The sequence below is a fragment of the Bemisia tabaci genome, chromosome 9, assembly GCF_918797505.1.
Source record: "Bemisia tabaci chromosome 9, PGI_BMITA_v3".
Lineage (NCBI taxonomy): Eukaryota > Metazoa > Arthropoda > Insecta > Hemiptera > Aleyrodidae > Bemisia > Bemisia tabaci.
The window spans coordinates 32,209,307-32,226,629 of NC_092801.1; the positions used below are offsets into that span (position 1 = coordinate 32,209,307).

A 17,323-nucleotide genomic window follows, 5' to 3' on the forward strand; every position below is an offset into this window, starting at 1 on the left:
TCATTCTCATTCAACGGTAAACCAAACAAAATTTTGAGTTAAAAGTTTGTGATTAACGTCAAAAAAGTGTTCCCTATCAAAGATTTATTCTCTTTCTCATTCACCGGTAGATCAAACAAAATTGATCCCTATCAAATGACCCCTATCAAAGACTTATTCTCGCTCTCACTCAACGGTAAACCAAACAAAATTTTGGTTTCAAATTTTGTGATTAACGTCCAAAAGCTATTCCCGTATATATCCAGAATATAACTGCCTAAATAAAACAGATTTTCGTTTGAAACAAGCGATTTTCCTCTTGATGTTAAAACTGTCCTTCTTTAGTCGAAAGGAAATCTTCTTGGCGGCAATTCAAGAATATTTCTGCTCGAGTTAAGTCCGTTTTTCAGTGGACCTGCATAAATAGTGTTGTTCAATAGTATTCCTGTTACTTTATTAAAATAAGTATCTGGGAAAGGAAATGTCTTCTTTTATAATGTGTTATTTAGACTGCGTTAAGCAGAAAGGCACCAAGCCACGTCAATTATTGCCAAATTTGACTGGGCAGTTCAATGTTTTACATGAAAACGATTATGCAGATTTTTACGCAAATTTCAGTCAATTTTTTGCATAGTGCAAAGCACGCTCCTTGACATTTTCAAATAAACCTGCGGAAACGTTCTCCTGTAAAAAATTAAATCGCCCAGTTAAATTTGGCAATAGCTGACGTGGCTTGGTACCTTCTGCTGAACGCGGTCCATAGACGCATTTAGTGTGACGTCACATCTCGATTTAATTTCAATATCTCGAAAGTCGAAATGTGCCCCAACAAACAAACACAACGTTCGTCCGAAGACTAAGAAGTATGTCACGGAGCTTGATATGTATTATCAATTCGTGTGTATGTGGTCTCAAACGTTTTGGAAAATAACTAGCTTTCATAATTTTACGGTCTCATGGATTAATGTTTCAGTTTTGGGCTAGTTTTAGCATTCCTTCATCAATTGTTCATTTTGTAGGTTATGTTTGTTTGTTGGGGCTCATTTCGACTTTCGAGATATCGAACCAACACTATCGCTCCGTGACGTCACCACTAAATGCGTCTATTCAAGGGATAAGCCCGTTTGCTTTTCTCATCTCCCCGACTCTATCATCCGAATTATTTTGCCTTCCTCACTTTTCCATCCGAACTTCTCTTCCCCCGACTAAAAAGCGAGTTTTTAAAGTCGTGCGGAGGAGGAAAGTTACCAACAAAATCTGCGAAAATATATAAGATGATAAATAATGCAGCCGCCGCGAGCAACTCCATAAATTTCGGTTTCCAAGACTAAATCCGTGTTAACGCAAAAACTTTCATAAAGTGGCCGCTATTATTAATGCACAGCCGACGAGAGATGTGCGTTTTGCATAACGAAGCATTACTTCTGAGGAATTGAGCATTAACGTCTCCGGATGGATTAACAGTGATACATTCGGGTTTTAACGCTGAGTGCTTGCTCGCGCTGTGCATCGACCTGGAAGGGGAGAAACTTCAGAATGGGGGGAGAACAAAGATTTAAAAGGCAATAATGCAAGGGCTTTTATTTATAACATTGATAAGCTTTTTATGAATAAAAGGATATCACGCATTATTTTTTCTCGAAAAAATCATTCCTTCGACAAAATCATTCCTTTCGTTTAAGCTGATGAACGGGCTTGTTGCAAACTTCAATCATAGCAAGAGGAAAAGTTTTTTCCACAAAAAGTGGCCCAAAAATCACGATGAGCGTATCGGGAAAGTGCGGAATACACTCCTAACTTCACAATCTGCGTAGGAAATATATATCGACGGTGTAAGTCGGCAATCACATAACTCGTTTGCGGTGTCTGAAAATCTCCGCCTCTATATTATTTTTTCAAAGGAGAACAAATTGACATCATTCCTTGAAGTTTTTGCAAAATTTTCTTCACCCAGAGAAGAAAAATCACGGCAGTTGTAAAAAATTGTCGTTGATCAGTTTTCCGTTTAAAAAAATAAAGTATGATAAGAAGTCTGCGACGTCGCAAACCGAGTTATGTGATTACCGACTTACACCGTCGATATGCGCAAATGAAAAATTTGCGTAATCGGGGTGTGCGCTTGTGTGCATTTACCGACCGTGTAAGTAAAGAATCGTGAATTTTCCCAGGAATTCCCGCGGTGAAATGTGATTATTAGTTTTTCCTCGTTTCGAGGATGTGCCTCGATGGACATCGTCACCTTCCGGCGAAAGTATTACAAGCGCCATGCGACGTTTCAAAATTTCCGCCGCCATTTTATTTTGTTACGTAGAAAAACTTTTTTTACAGAGAAATTGTTCGGCGAAGCTGTCTGACAGTTTTAACTGAATTTTCTTCGCGCTGTCGATAAAATTCAGTGAAATTTTCAAACAGATTTAACGAACAATTTCTCTGTAAAAAAATGAAATGGCGGCGGAAATTTTGAAACGTCGCTTGGCGCTTGTGATACTCTGACCGGCAGTTGACGATATGAGTAGCCGGATGGGATGGACATGCATTGGTTTCGGCAAAAAAAGTATTTCTTCGTTGTAATACACTGAAAAAAAAAAAAAAAAACACATTGGATCTAGAGTTCAGACTCTTGAAAAAATTGACAAGGAAAAGGACTCTTGATTCAATCAGATTTAAGCTAAAATCAAAAGGAAATCCACTCAAATTAAGAGGCTTGGTTCTTGGTTTAGCTTAAATCTGATTTAATCATGAGTATTTTTACTTGTCGATGTTTTCAAGAGTCTGGACTCTAGATCCAATGTGTTTTCTTTTTCCAGTGTTCGTTGCAATAGATGATTGTACCGTTAGTTAGCCAGTAGCATGTGATCATCAGTTATCAGCCGACAGGCATTCTCCGTCTATCTATCGATCAAGATAATTCGATAGAGATTCAACTATCGACCTAGCGGACAGGTGGGCGCGTCCCGTGGGGCGGAGAGCAGTTATAGACGTTAAGCGTGGGCGTTCTATTTCGCTGTCGGCCACGCACCTGCGGTGTAAAGCGGCATGCATAAGTAAGTAGGCGTTCGGCTCAGCGGGTTGCCTACTGTTCAGGCGTCACGAGTAGGTTGTCACAGCAAAGCGCTCGGAAGCGCGCTTATTCTACTGTACTCTGGAAAAACACAGTGTGAACTTGCGGACTTTGCCGAATTTCGATGGGAAACCTGTCACTTTCTCATTATAATTAAGACATTTTGAATGAAGAGTTGTTGTACGGAAAAACTTGGGTTGTCACAGCTTACTGCTCAGAAACGCGCTTACTCTACTGAACTGTGGAAAAAAATAGTGGGAACTTGTGGACTTTGCCGAATTTTTCCACACACTGAAAAAAATGTCTTTCGGATTCAGAGTCTAGACTCATAAAAGTTTTGACTAGAAATAATGATTCAATCGGTTCTTTGCTTGAATCCAAAGGAAATCTACTTGAAATAAGCGCCTTTGCTCTTGATTCAAGAAAAATCCGAATTGAATCAAGATTATTTTTCGTTGCCAAATTTTTTAAGAGTCTGGAATCTGTATCCAAGAGACTTTTTTCCAATGAAATTTTCTACTGTACTGTGGAAAAACATTTATAATATTATTGAATTAATTATTAAATATTTATATGTTCTGGCGGGGAAAATTATCCTTGTGATGGCATTGATTTTTCTTCGTCGTCAACATTTATTTTTACATCCAGATTAACTCTCTTCAATCCTTCCACTTTTTTTGGTACACGATAACCATCCATTTCCAAGGATACTACCGTGCTAAGGAAAAATGCTGTATGAACCTTCAGGGTTGCCAAATTTTCTTTGATAAATCACGAATTCTCGAAAAATTTGTAACTATTTTTCTTACAATTTTCATATAATTTTGTTCGCAAGTTCACCTAAAGTTTCTGAAAATTTCGAGGAAAAATATTCATAGCTTTCCTCAAAATTAAGCATTTTATCGAAAGAAATTCGGCAACTCTCGAATGTTCGTATGGCGTTTTTCCTCAGCACAGCAGCTTTACGTCAGAGTATCGAGGATTTGTGCCGATTTCGGGCGAAACACGGCAACAACGACGAGAAGGGATTTGAATACATGTAAATTAGGGCTTACGACAGCGTTCATTTTTCCGAGGGAATGATAATTTCTCACCGTGGTTTTCTCAGCTTTTCGGGAAAATTGCGGTTTTCACGATTTTTCCCCGAAAGCGCTCGGATGTAAGAGTTGTAAGGAAAAGGAAAAATGGTGGGTGGAGGGTTTCGGATTGGAGTTCGGCGTTTTTTGCAGTCGGATGACATCGTTTCGTAAATTTGATGGTCCAGGAGGTGTGGGAAATTATACTGATCATTTGAATAACGTTTCTAAATTATAGCTCTCGTCAGCATAGCTGCCGAATTTAATAACATGGAATATGCTTTCTCATTCTCTCTCTCCTTTCGTTCACGACACTTTTTGATGATGACCAGCAACTATGGTCAGATTTTCTTGTTGAGACTGCAAAATCAGATTTTGATACATTTAGATGAAGAGCATGTTGCGCTGGGAGGCGATGTTTTTAAAGTAGAAATATCCTCCAAAAGTAAAACATCTGATGATGTTCAAATAAGCATAAGAGGCACAAATTTATCTTCAGTAGTCATCACTATAGAGTGGTGCGTAGATAGAATGAATCTGAATTCTAATCGAACCACTTATATGTTTACTTAATCTTGTATGATGTCGCTTTTGGATAAACCCCATTCGAAGCAATGGTAAAGAATTGGTTTTTAAAACACTCTGTTTACCGATCATTCTTTATAGGTTTAAATGGCAGCTCAATCGATTTATCGCAAAGCACGCCACGCCTCTATTCCTCTCTTTACAAGGCGGCGATCCAATCCTCCGCTATGGACCACTAGATAAGGTACGAATTTCAGCATTCTGATACATGTTTCTTAACCAAAATTTTACGTAAAACACAATGCACACAACGAAAATTACCGAAATTAACTCCTTACGAAGATATTTAATGATTCTTGATGCATGAATTCAAACCAGTCGCTCATGAAAACTCAATGCTCTACGTGATTCACATCGCGCACTAAACGTTATCATGACAGTCTCTGCGATTAAAAAATCTGGCAACCTCAATCTTGACACTTTGGCTCAGCTATAGCAAGTTGCTTATGTTTCAACAACACATGGTGGGAAATGAACATTGCTCGATTGAGAAGCTTGCTGAAACCGTTGTAGTGGGCGATTTGACTCACGTAGAGCTTTGAGTTTCTTGTGAGCGGGCAGTTCAAATTCCTCGTAACCAATGTGAAATAAAAACGTTAATATCTTCGTCAGGAGTTGGTTTCAGTAATTTTCGTTGTGTGAATCGTTTTTTACGTGAAATTCTGGTTTAGAAACATGTATCAGATTGCTTAAATTTGTGCCTTGTCTAGTGGTCCATTGCAAATCCTTTTGGGACGTGCCCAATGAGTCACGGGAAACGAACCTAACTGCGTTTTCATTAATTGCGGATTCACTCAAGTCTCGTTTTTAACAGTTTGGCATTATTTGTAAGTTAGGATTAAACTTAGGTTTACTCTATAGGTAAAAACTAGTTGTACCCGTGTGTGCTCGCCTTTTCAATAACCACTTAGCTCCGGGTTGGCCATGTGATCCGTCGAGGGAACTGGACTGTCTCGCCGCCATGAATTTCCATATGTTCGACATACATTTCGAACTTACATTCATTTCTCCTACAGGGTGTCCCTGACTCAAACAACCAGACTGTAAGAGTGTGCGTTATGGGTCAAAATGGGTCCTTCCTCCTGAATGAAGTTTTTTCCCCCATAAATGATCCCATTCGGAGCCTCGGCCCTCATACATTTTTGGGAGAAGCGTCATTTTTCTAGGATTTTAATGACAGTTTTGAACCAAAAAGTATCTATACTGTAAGCTCCGAGACCTCCTAAAAACTGATCAATTTAATTTTTCACACGAAAACGGTTTTGCGGATTTTTGTCGAAATTTCGGTGAATTCTCTACATAGTACGAAGCAAATTCCCTAAAATTTTAAAAGGAATCCGCGAAAACGTCCTCTTGTAAAAAATGAAATTGCCCCGCTAAATTTTGCAATAGCTGATGTGGCTTGGCTCTTTTCTGCCATACGCGGTCCATTTTGCCTGAAGCCGTCACATCCACCGGTGTACCCACCATTCTCCTCGCGTAACCTCCCGCGAAACACAGCACGCGTCACAGAGTAATACGCAGTAGAGGAATAAAACGGAGCTATGGATGATTAGTGGTCGGGCCTGATATAAAGGAAGCAATAAAAAGTTAAATGGGCCGGAATCGGAAAAGCCCATTCGCCGACGAGGAATAGCGTCGGTGGAGGGGGTGGGGAGGGGGCGGGGAGGGGCGAAAAGGGGGCGAGGGGGTCTCACGAAAAATAACAGACAGCCGAGGAGTAATAAAGTAGGTTATTACCGAATAGGCCATGCGAGGACTCGAAGGTCAGGGCGGGATTTTAGGAGGCTCCGGATAACCCTTATAGGTTAGGTATCTTGATCGTTATCTCTTTTACCGCCGGGCCAGGGGTACTCGAACTTAAAGGACTTGAAGATATTGGAAACGAAGTTTGGGATCTCGAAGATGTAGCGGAATGTTTACGCTACACACTGAAAAAAAAATCTCGGTATATTTACTAAGGAAAGGGTAAAATTACCAAGAATTCAGGGTTCTATTTGATCCCAGTTGTTTCTTGGTAAAATTACCATTTATGGAATTGGAAATTTTACCGAGAAATCTCGGTGAGCGCCCCAACACCCCCGCCTCGGTACATCATAACGCTGTATACGAGCTCGTATTTTTAGCTTTCTTCTTTTTTTCATAACTTTTGTAAGTACATGCCATTAACGCACTCTTATTTTTCTTTGTTGCAGGTAATTTATTCCCTAATTTTCGCCACTCCTCAGATCTTCGATTTGGACACCCGTTAAAAAGTAATCAATTTTTACTATTTTTCACACGCTCTTTTTATTCATTACTTTTAGTCTCAATATTTTGTTCGATGAGACTCTTCTTCTTCTTCTTATTCTTCTTCTTCTTCTACTAAAGACCAGGGCATGGCCCTGTTTGTCAAGCCTTCGAGTGCCGAGCACACAATATTAAAAATATAATAATTATCTGTAAAGATTCGTCAAGTCAATAAAACAAATAGCAACAGGAACATTCAATCATCTTCAGGAGAAGGGAGCCAGCTTTCATCACTTCTTTACAAATTGCGGTCTAAAAATTCATGGTTCCTAATATCGATACCTAAAGTGCAAAAGCCTGTATCTTCATTGCAATGTCACAATATTTCTGCCCCCATATTTTATTTTTGCGAAGAGAAATAAGGCAACTACACACCTTGGAATTTCGGCGGAATATTCTGCTAGAAGAGGAGAAAAATCAAAGAAGCTTTCTCAAAATTTAGATAACTTGTATAAAGTTTGTCAGGAACTCTGCAAACGGAGATACGTGGTTTCACACTTTGGCGCTCGATATGTGGTATTCAACAAAAACACAAAAAATCATGGGGAAACCAGGCTAAAATCAATAAAAAAATAATAATAAAAAAAGATTGATTTTAGCCTTGTTTCCCGCTGATTTTTTTGTGTTTTTGTCGTATACGTTTCGGGTTACCATTCCTAACCTCTCTTCTCTTGTATTTGGTATTCATATTAGCTCGTAATTTCCGCGAGCTAAAGCTCCAAAAACATTCTCAACATCGGTGGTATTTGCTGTATCTCACACTGAAAAAAAAAAACTCGGTGTATATACTAAGAAAATGGTAAAATTACCAAGAATTCAGGGTTCTATATGATCCCAGTTGTATCTTGGTAAAATTGTCATTTATTGAATTGGTAATTTTACCGAGAAATCTCGGTAAAATTATTGAACTTTCTTAGTAATTTTACTGGACCTTAGTAAAAACGCCATAATTTTTTATCGACTGTGGTAGAATTACCGAGATAAAATTGCAAAGTTACCGGGAATTAGTAAGTGGTATTCTTACCTGAAAAAAACAGTAAAAATACTGGTTTTTAGGTAAGCTTACCAGTCTGTCTTAATAAAATTACCAATAATTGGTAAAAAAAAGTGAGATGGTAAAGGTACCAACGGACCTTGGTAAAAACGCCGAGAATTTTTTTTCACTGTAGTTTCACTTATGAAAGGAAATTCAAATGAATAAGTGAGACGCTTGTTGCAAAACGACAAGGACGCAGGGCTCTAAGGTCAAGAGTACCGCCAGCTTATTGGATACCCTACAACTACAAGAGCTGTCGGCCCAGACCCTAGGCCTCACAATGTTCTTCTCCCCGTTTCTTTTAATATTCTGACATGCGTCAAGTTGTATCAAATATCGTCTGCAGTACAGAATCAAGCCTATCGAAACCTTCCTGAAAACTTTCTGATCAAAGCGTAAATCCTCAATAAGATGCATCAACCTTCGTCGGTTTGATGAGCATCCTCTGACATAATAGCCTATCTCCATTTTAACATGGACGTATTTCTGTCGAACGGAGCTATGTGCATTATGACGTGAGCCCTGTTTTGCATGTATTCTTATGGGTCTCAGGGCTCATGTCTTAATACACATAGTTCTGTTTGATAGAAATACGTTCACATGAGCCTCGGAGAGCATACAGTTATAAGGCGATCAGGGTTCACGTTGAAATTGAAATACGCCCTTAGGTCAGAGGACCAACGTTATAAGGGTTTTTCGCGAGATGAATATTGGTTCCCTTCAATGGATGTTTCGTTTTCTTCGTCGGGTTTTATTATGACGAGCTTGATAAGAATTGAAGGGAAGAGGCAACCCACAAAAATTTTTTATACGCCAGTAATTCTTTCCAAGAAAAGCTCTGATAGTCGACCTTTCACACGGAGTGGAGTAACGTAGACTTATCTTGATCCGCCGGTTGCATACCCTTGATTTTGCAGGGATGCTGCAAGAAGTGGAAGAACTACCAGAGACTGCGTGTATAAACCGTGTTAGTAAAAGTCGTAGCTTTCTGGGCCAAGGCCCTCGGTAACCAAAATCTTAAAAATCGGGAAAATCAGGTTTAAAAAATTGATCAGCAATCCCTGAACGCGAAACCTCAGGGAAAATTTTCGTTTCTCAAAATGGCAAATCCTCAAGTGGACCACATTCTGCAACAAGGAACCACAATTTTTGGCTCATTTGGGAAACAACATATATGTCATTGGTTTGGTTTCCCTATGCAGAAAAGTGATTTCATGGAAGAGCCAGAGATAGTGGTTCCTCATTGTAAAATTTAATTAGGGGGAGTTTTTTAGGATTGGGCCGGGGTGGCTACCGCCACCTAGAATATCCGTATAGTTCAAGCTGTTTCGTGTCAATCGGAAAATCCCAAATGTAGTATTTGGAATTCTGTGTCATCCAAAAAATTGCACAAATTCTCTTAGAATCTGTCCAAGAAAACCTCTAATAGACATAGAATCCGCACTGAAAAAAAATTAGTAGAATTTATAATTTCCTTCACGCTGTATCTCACACAGCGTCAATTATTCAGAGTCAATTCTGCCAGAAGAAAGGTAAACGTTACTATATACTGGTACAGGTAACCAACCATTCTTCCGGCAGAATCGACTTGAAGATTGGTAGAATTTACTATTCCTTCACGCTGTATGAAATACAGCGTGAAGGAATGGTGAATTCTACCAATCTTTTTTTTCCGGTGCGATTTAATTTTTAATTAAATAATAAATTAACTCAATTCCAACAATCCCTCTATTCCGAGGACGTTCACCGCGAGCTACAAGGAGCGACAATGATGACGCCCTTAAGGACTTTAATTCCCCAGACTTTAACCAGCGCTTATGACCTGCACGTGTCCGGGCAGTTTTTACACCCTCACAGCTCGACCCTCAATCTACACTCGTTTCGCTGAAGTAAACTGAGCATAGCTGTTCTTCAACGAGCCTATTATCATTTCACTCCACTTTTATAGTTTCTCTCTGTGAGTTCGTGACGTTAATTGCGTAACTGATATTGATTTTCCCATAACATCCCATCGGTCGTCGCAGACGGGGAGCAGTCGCCCACGGCGTCCTAATCCGTCCGATAGGGGCGGTGGATAACTACCCTGCTAATTAGTCGGGTAGCCTACGCACAGGGTGTTTGTAAAGTCCGTGACGTCGGTTTACGGACCTCGGAAACCCAGGATAGATAGATACACAGTATCGGTAACACTGTTAATTTAAGAGTAAAATGTTTTTCAACGTATAGTATGCGGTTGCACAGATACACAGTATCGGTAACACTGTTAATTTAAGAGTAAAAATGTTTTTCAGCGTATATTATGCGGCTGGTCTTAATTTTCCTTCAACTGCGTCTGCAACAATTGTTGTTACGAATATGTTGTGCGTGCTGATTTCAGATCATTACATACTTGACTCTCTGAAGGCGTTTTATGTTTTCTAATTCGTTCGTTCTCCAAGAGAGGGCGCCACTTGGGTACACAAAACGCCTTCAGAGAGTCGAGTATGTAATGACCCAAAATCAGCCCGCACAGCATATTCGTAACAACAATTGCTGAAGACGCAACTGAAGGCGGATTGAAAAAAACTGAATAATTCACATTGAGATTTTAGGAAAAATTTCTTGACAGTTTCTTGATAAAATGCCGTTCGCGAATGGACATTTCGCGACTTTGGAATATAGCTACGTCCTTTTCTCTGTAATTTCTCTCTAGATTAAGCAGCTCTTTGAAATATTCGACCGGTTTTGGTTCACAAAAGCATTCGTAGAAAGCCCTGTAAACTGAAGCCCGGGACTCGATGGCTGGAGTATTTTTGGGCTCTCCTCGAGGCTTCATTGCTTATAAAACTTATCTAATCAACATAACCTTATGACCCTTGTGTCAGGTTATAATCCAAGCAATACTGGGATCACAAGTCAGTGTCACATAAGCTGTTTCTGCACTCGGCCGGGCTCATAATCAGGCGGTATTCAAGGCAAAGCCCTTTGAGTTTGATCTGCCGCAGATAGCGTAATCCGGCAAAATTGGACGTATTTCTGCCAAACGGAACTATGTGCATTAGTATATGAGCCCCGAGACCCATAAGAGTATATGCATAGCAGAGCTCACGTCATAATGAACATAGTTCCGTTTGGCAGAAGTACGTTCAATTTAGGATCTCTTTGTTGTTCGAGAGGCGTTCTTGGAATCCATGGGTGTATTAAACGGAATCATGAATTCAAAGCCGGTTGATATACTAGACGAAATTCACTGCGCCGGCTATCTAGTGCCACTGAGTGTTTTTTCACAGCGAAAAATAACCTAAAATATTGTTAAAATGTACGGGTTGTGGTGTATAATAAACCATTTTCGTTCCGTTTTAGTAACATTTATGTGAAATGTACGTTAAGAAAGTGGTATCAAAATTATGTTAAATTGTTAATCTATGCTGAACACAAATAAAATTGCAAAATATGTGACTTTGAAAACTGACATTTTGTGTAACATTTTAGTAGTAGTACTTTGCTATCTACTATATACTACACTTTATTTATTAAAATAAAGTGAAAAATAAAATTTCAAAAACGTAAGGTGGAATTTTTCGTGAAAACGAACGTGAAGGGTTTCCTAACTCGGATATTTCAACAATTTTTTAAACGATTGAAATCGAACGACGCAATATTTCGAGTTGTATTGAAATTAACCAAGCAGGCCTTGTAATAATTCAAAAATTTATTATTTGCTAAAACTCTGAACCTGGTGGTCATCATCAGACCCTCCACGAAAAGCGCAAATTTGTAGCACAATCTTCACGTCACACTGGGAAAAAAACACATTGGATCTAGAGTCCAGACTCTTAAAAACATCGACAAGAAAAAATACTCTCGATTCAATCAGATCTAAGCTTAAATCAAGAACCAAGCCTCTTAATTTGAGCGGATTTCCTTTTGATTTAAGCTTAAATCTGATTGAATCAAGAGTCCTTTTTCTTGTCAATGTTTTCAAGAGTCTGGACTCTAGATCCAATGTGTTTTTTTTTCCAGTGCTACCAAATACTTATACATTTTCTTATAACAGCACTGTCATTACTATTATTCAACATGGTCTTTCCGATTCAGATTTTTTTAAGAGGGGTTTGCCTTTGCAATTTCCGAGTTCTTCAACTTTTGTTTGGTAATTGGCGTGCAGAAAGTTTGATTACTCAAGCTCATCATGAATGAGAGTTCGTTAGGATTATCGTATCAAATGATAACAAAATTTGACCGGTGCCGCACCGAATCAGGGGCCATTTCAAGCACCGCAATCGTGATTTGTGGTTTGGTGGTTTCACAATCAATATGCTACACAGAGGATCGAGTCAGTAAGACAGGTCGTGCAAAATTTGGAAACTTAAACCCTTATAACTCCCTTCATACAAAACTTTGGAGGTTTTAAAAGTGTTTCAGTCGGTTTCCTTTTAAAAGTTTAATATGGCAGCACCCCTTAAAATTTAAATTGTGACGATTTAAACATCAAAATTTGCAGTTTTAGTATAAAATTCCATGTCCGACTTCTCTGATTAACTTGATCCACTGTGTGCCGTTCGTCCATTGTCCTTTGTGACGTTGAAAACTCATAATGACGACTATCAAATGGAGATGTTGCATGTGTGAGGAATTTGCGATTTGACTATTGATTTTTTTGTAACAGTTCGCGAGAAACACGATGTTGCCTCTGGTTTTCTCTAAAATTAACTCCCAAGCTCAAAAAAACTCTCAATTTGAGGCCAAAATGGCCGGGGATATCCCACGCTATCCTGAGAGTCCACCTCTACATCAAGACAAACTCTCCATGCAAAGATAGGGAGCAAATACATTGACAGGGCTGCCACTTTATTTGGGGACTCAAAAACTGAAAACACGGCATCACTGCTAATTTATTTGCTCCCTATATTTGCATGGAGAGTTTGTCTTGATGTAGAGGCGGACTCTCAAGGTAGGGTGGGATATCCCCTCCATTTTGGCTTCAACTTGAGAGCTTTTTTTGAGGTTGGGAGTTGATTTCAGAGAAAACCAATGGCACCATCGTGTTTCTCACGAACTTTTACATAAGAATCAACAGTCAAATCGGAAATTCCTCACACATGCAACATCTCCATTGTCCTTTGTGACGTTAAAAACTCACAATGACGACTATCAAATTCGCCGTTCCAAGTTTTCGCGTGAGTGCTGTGGTAACACGGCGTTCTGAAATCACCGAGGGATCGGGTAAAAATGCATTTAGATCCTTACTGCAGAATTCTATCCGATCGATTGATGAATTCGTTTCGCAATCCGAGCATCACGCAAATCCGTCATTTCGCATTTTTCATGGCGAGATGGAAGTGTGCTCCGCCCTTAATCGAGGTGTATCTTTTATTCTGTTTGATTTATGTGCGAGTATTTGTTCATAAGTGAACGATTGTTTCTTTTTTGTTAGATGGGTTGAATGATTGATTGATGATGCACGCGCTGACTTTAAAATAAATCAATAAGTATCACGATTTACAATTTAATGCCGGGATTCGCAGACCAATACATGCCCGCTCATTTCAAAAATAGTTTAGTTTAAAGTGAGTGATAGTCGATATACTGCCACTCAGCTGTACAGACAAGATCGCCGTAATTCCATACCATATTTTCAGTCTGTTCCCGAATGAAATGCACCATTCAGGGTTGTCACAGTCAGGGAAAACCTGGAAATGTCAAGGAAAATGACGAAAATGTCAGGGAAAAATTGTTAAGCCACCTTTATTTGTTTTCTAGAATGGGTTCGATGTTTCGAACGAAAAATTTTGCCTGAAACCTATTTCTGACCATATTTTTTCAACCATTTGACATATTTTCAATTCCCGCTGTGAACTTCACCAAAATGTGTCAGGAAAATCAGGGCAATGTCAGGGATTTAATTTTCTGAATTTTGTAGCAGCCCTGTCTATTGTAAAGCTTCTTTGAGAGGAAAGCATTTTAAGAATATCGTACTCCTTTCAAATTCCATGTTTCCACTTGGATGAGTTCTTATTCATATGACACAGTCACTCTGAAAGGGTAAAATATGAACTTCCCCCAAATCTCTTGAAATGGAACGTTTTATTCGAAAGAAAGCATCAGTAACTTCAGCGCAAGAGCTTATACGACTCTTCTTAACGCTCAATCACCAGTGGTTATGATATCAATTCGACAACACCGGGCCTGCCCATGGAAAGTGGATGCAACATAACGTGTTTGAGCGTAGGTCAAATTGCAAACCGCAAAAAATGAGGGCGCCCTCTCGTGTCAATTAAGGATTAAACTCAATTTGCTTTGCGTAGGATGGACCGTATAACTCAGATATGAAGGCGTTTTGCAACATCAATCGCGTATGAAATTCAAGGTGCTCTCGCGTAGGTCAAATTGTATAACACAAGAAATGAAGGCACTCTTCATTTAGTATCAATAGCGTGGGACCACGCGTACGCGCGTGGGTTGAATTGCATAGTTTCAGAATTGAAGGCGCTACGTGGCATCACGATTGGTCAATATACCATCGGCCACATTGAAGAACATGACGTCATGACGTCCTATTCCCCTGCCCTATTGCAAATTCCCTCGTGGATCGTCATTTATTTTTGTGGGAGTAAAATTGTTGATCCCGGTGCATTGTTGTGTGACATATTTTGAGGTGTAATAGCAGATGCAACTTCGATTTCGCGTGAGATAAGTTCTTGATGCACGAAACGAAGGGCGTTTGCAACAGTGGCGTGGGGTGCTTTGCGATATATCGATTGATATGCCATTTAAACCTATGGGAAAAGATCGATTTACAGGGTTTTCGCAGCGAACACGTTAATAATCGATTCTTTACCATAGGTTTAAATGACATAACAATCGATACATCGCAATTCACGCCACGCCACTGGTTTGCAACATATAGCCAATACAATCCAATAATGTGTTTTTGCAAAGGTCGAATTTCATAACCCTCAAAATGAAGACAACACTTAGCATCAATGGCAAATTGAACCTAATCTAACGTTCCAAGGTTTAGAACGCCTTAATGATCATCATTCGAATGTTGCTAACTTTCCTTCAATGAAAGTTTATTTTTAAGGGATGTTATTGAGAAAAATTGAGAGATACCTTCAAAAACTACATTTATGACGAGACGGAACACTTATCTAAGACCTTGCAGGAATAGAAATCAAGACTACTATGCTAAGGAAGGACGCTGTATGAACATTCGAGTATTGCCTGATTTCCCTCGAAAAAAGTTAATTTGATAGGAAAGTTGCAATATATTTTGCCTTGAGCTCTTCGGATATTTTCGATTTAATCGCGAACAAAATTGTCTGAAAATTTGGAATAAAAATATTCGCATGTTCCCTAGAACATTTGGATTGCATTTTACAAAAAGGAACCACTAGCATTGCAATGATGCTAAGATTGTGCAACTTCATCTTTTGCAATATAATTGCGGAAATCGTGAAAAACAATGAAATTTAGATGGTAATTTTTGTCTTAAATTTACAGTTTTTAGCGAGTTAAATAGAAACTATCAATGGATAATCGGGTTTTTCCTCCAAGACAAAAGAAGTTGCACAATCTTAGCAACATTGCAATGCTACTGGTTTCTTTTTGCAAAATGCAATCCATTTGTAATTCATCGAGGGAAATTTGACAACGTCTGAAGGTCCACACGACGCTCTCCCTCATCACGGCATCAACGTATTCCCACGTTGCTCAAATCGCATACCTCAAGAAATGAAGGCACTCTGCGGTATCACGATCGGGCGATACTCTACCAGCTAGATTGCTGTATATGACGTCATCCTACCCCACTCCACAGCAGATCCCCGCCCCCCCCCACCCCGGAACATCATTTATTTTTGTGGGAGTAAAACGTATGATCCCGGTATTATTACTCTCCGTGCATTCGAGGCTAGACCGCGGGGGGGGGGGGGGGGGTTGCGTCCCCCGAGAATCCTCACCGGTAACCGTTCCGGCCGTGAGCGATGCGGGGCGGGAGATTTCGGTGGGCGCGCACGGGGGGGGGGGGGGAGGGCGGTTGATTGGAGCAAATAAAAACAGACAATAGCCGCAAAGTCAATAAGGGATATTTGTCGGGATTCCTGCTACCCGTTCGCCGGAATCAAGATACAATTCCGCTCCCGGCCGTCCCTTCATCCCCCTCCCGATCGGGGATCGGCCCCTCAAGATCCGATACACACGCGACTCGTGCGAGGGGAAATAGGTCAATTTTATTTTTCCCGCGGTTTCGTGTTCCGGGGATGTGCGGGGGAGAGAAAGCGAAGGAGATGATGTCGTTTTTCGGACGAGGGAACGTAACTCTATTCCACACGGTGAAAAAAACCTCGTGTATATGACCCGAAGTTTAGGTCATATGGAATATGGATCTCTGAAGTTTTCGGATTGAGCATCTGATCACTTTAGGTCCAGCTGCTGAGGTTTGGATCACACATCTGAAACTTCAGTTCTTACATCTGAAGTACTTCGGTTTTCACATCCGAACAACTTCGGTTCTCACATCCTGAAAACTTCGGTTCCCACATACGAAGTACTTCAGATGGAAGAACTGAAGTTTCAGATGTGTGATCCGAACCTTGACAGCTAGACCTAAAGTGTGATGCTCAATCCAAAAACTTCAGAGGTCCATATGACCTAAACTTCGGGTCCCATGCATGAGGTTTTTTTCTCCGTGCAATGTTTCGAAATTGACTTGAACGATTTAATTTTTTACAGGAGTATACCTGTCTGATTTTTGCATGAGATTGAAAGAAAAATCAATGAAATTTTCAACCACAAATTTCCATAATTAAAAGAGTCCCTCTCAAGAAGATTAAAGCGCTAAATATGAAAATACAAGAAAACCAGTAAAAACTAAATTAAACGCCCTGATTTAAATCGCAGATTAATCAAAAATGGCATAAACCAATTCATTGCTTTAAAATTTCAAAGCTCTGAGATTTAGAACAGGTCAATTAAGATGGTGAATGGTGATTGCTTGTTTTTCTCGCAGATCCATTTTTGGCGCTTAAGTCTTTTTGAGAATGACTGGTTCAATTTTTTTGGTAAAAGTGCAACTTGTGAAGGGAAAGGCAACATTGAAATGAAGTTACGGTCTTTCGTGGGGGGAACGACGATGTGTCCGTTGTGCGGTTCTGGAATCGTGTTTTGACGGCTCGATCTTTTGCCAAAGTGGTGACTAGAGACAATACAATTTGGAGAATCTGCTCTGCTAACCTCCCGATAGTGTGGAAGTTATTTTCAGAAGTCAACGCTCAGCTTCCCTCGATGACTGATGACCAACAAGCGAGAAAGTGA

At 39.8% G+C, this 17,323-nt stretch overlaps 1 protein-coding gene across 9 annotated transcripts in view; it reads left to right on the top strand.

Moving 5' to 3' along the window:
* Positions 1 to 17,323, top strand: part of Cadps (calcium-dependent secretion activator 1) — a 259,032-nt gene that overhangs the window by 78,640 nt on the left and 163,069 nt on the right. Inside the window, exon 1 of one of the 9 annotated variants that reach the window (XM_072304442.1) lies at positions 6,924 to 6,956. The exons of the other annotated variants lie outside the window; for them this stretch is intronic. The gene's annotated coding sequence lies outside the window, so the exon portion shown is untranslated. Of the gene's footprint in view, positions 1 to 6,923; positions 6,957 to 17,323 lie in introns of those variants that run through there. 9 annotated transcript variants of the gene reach the window in all.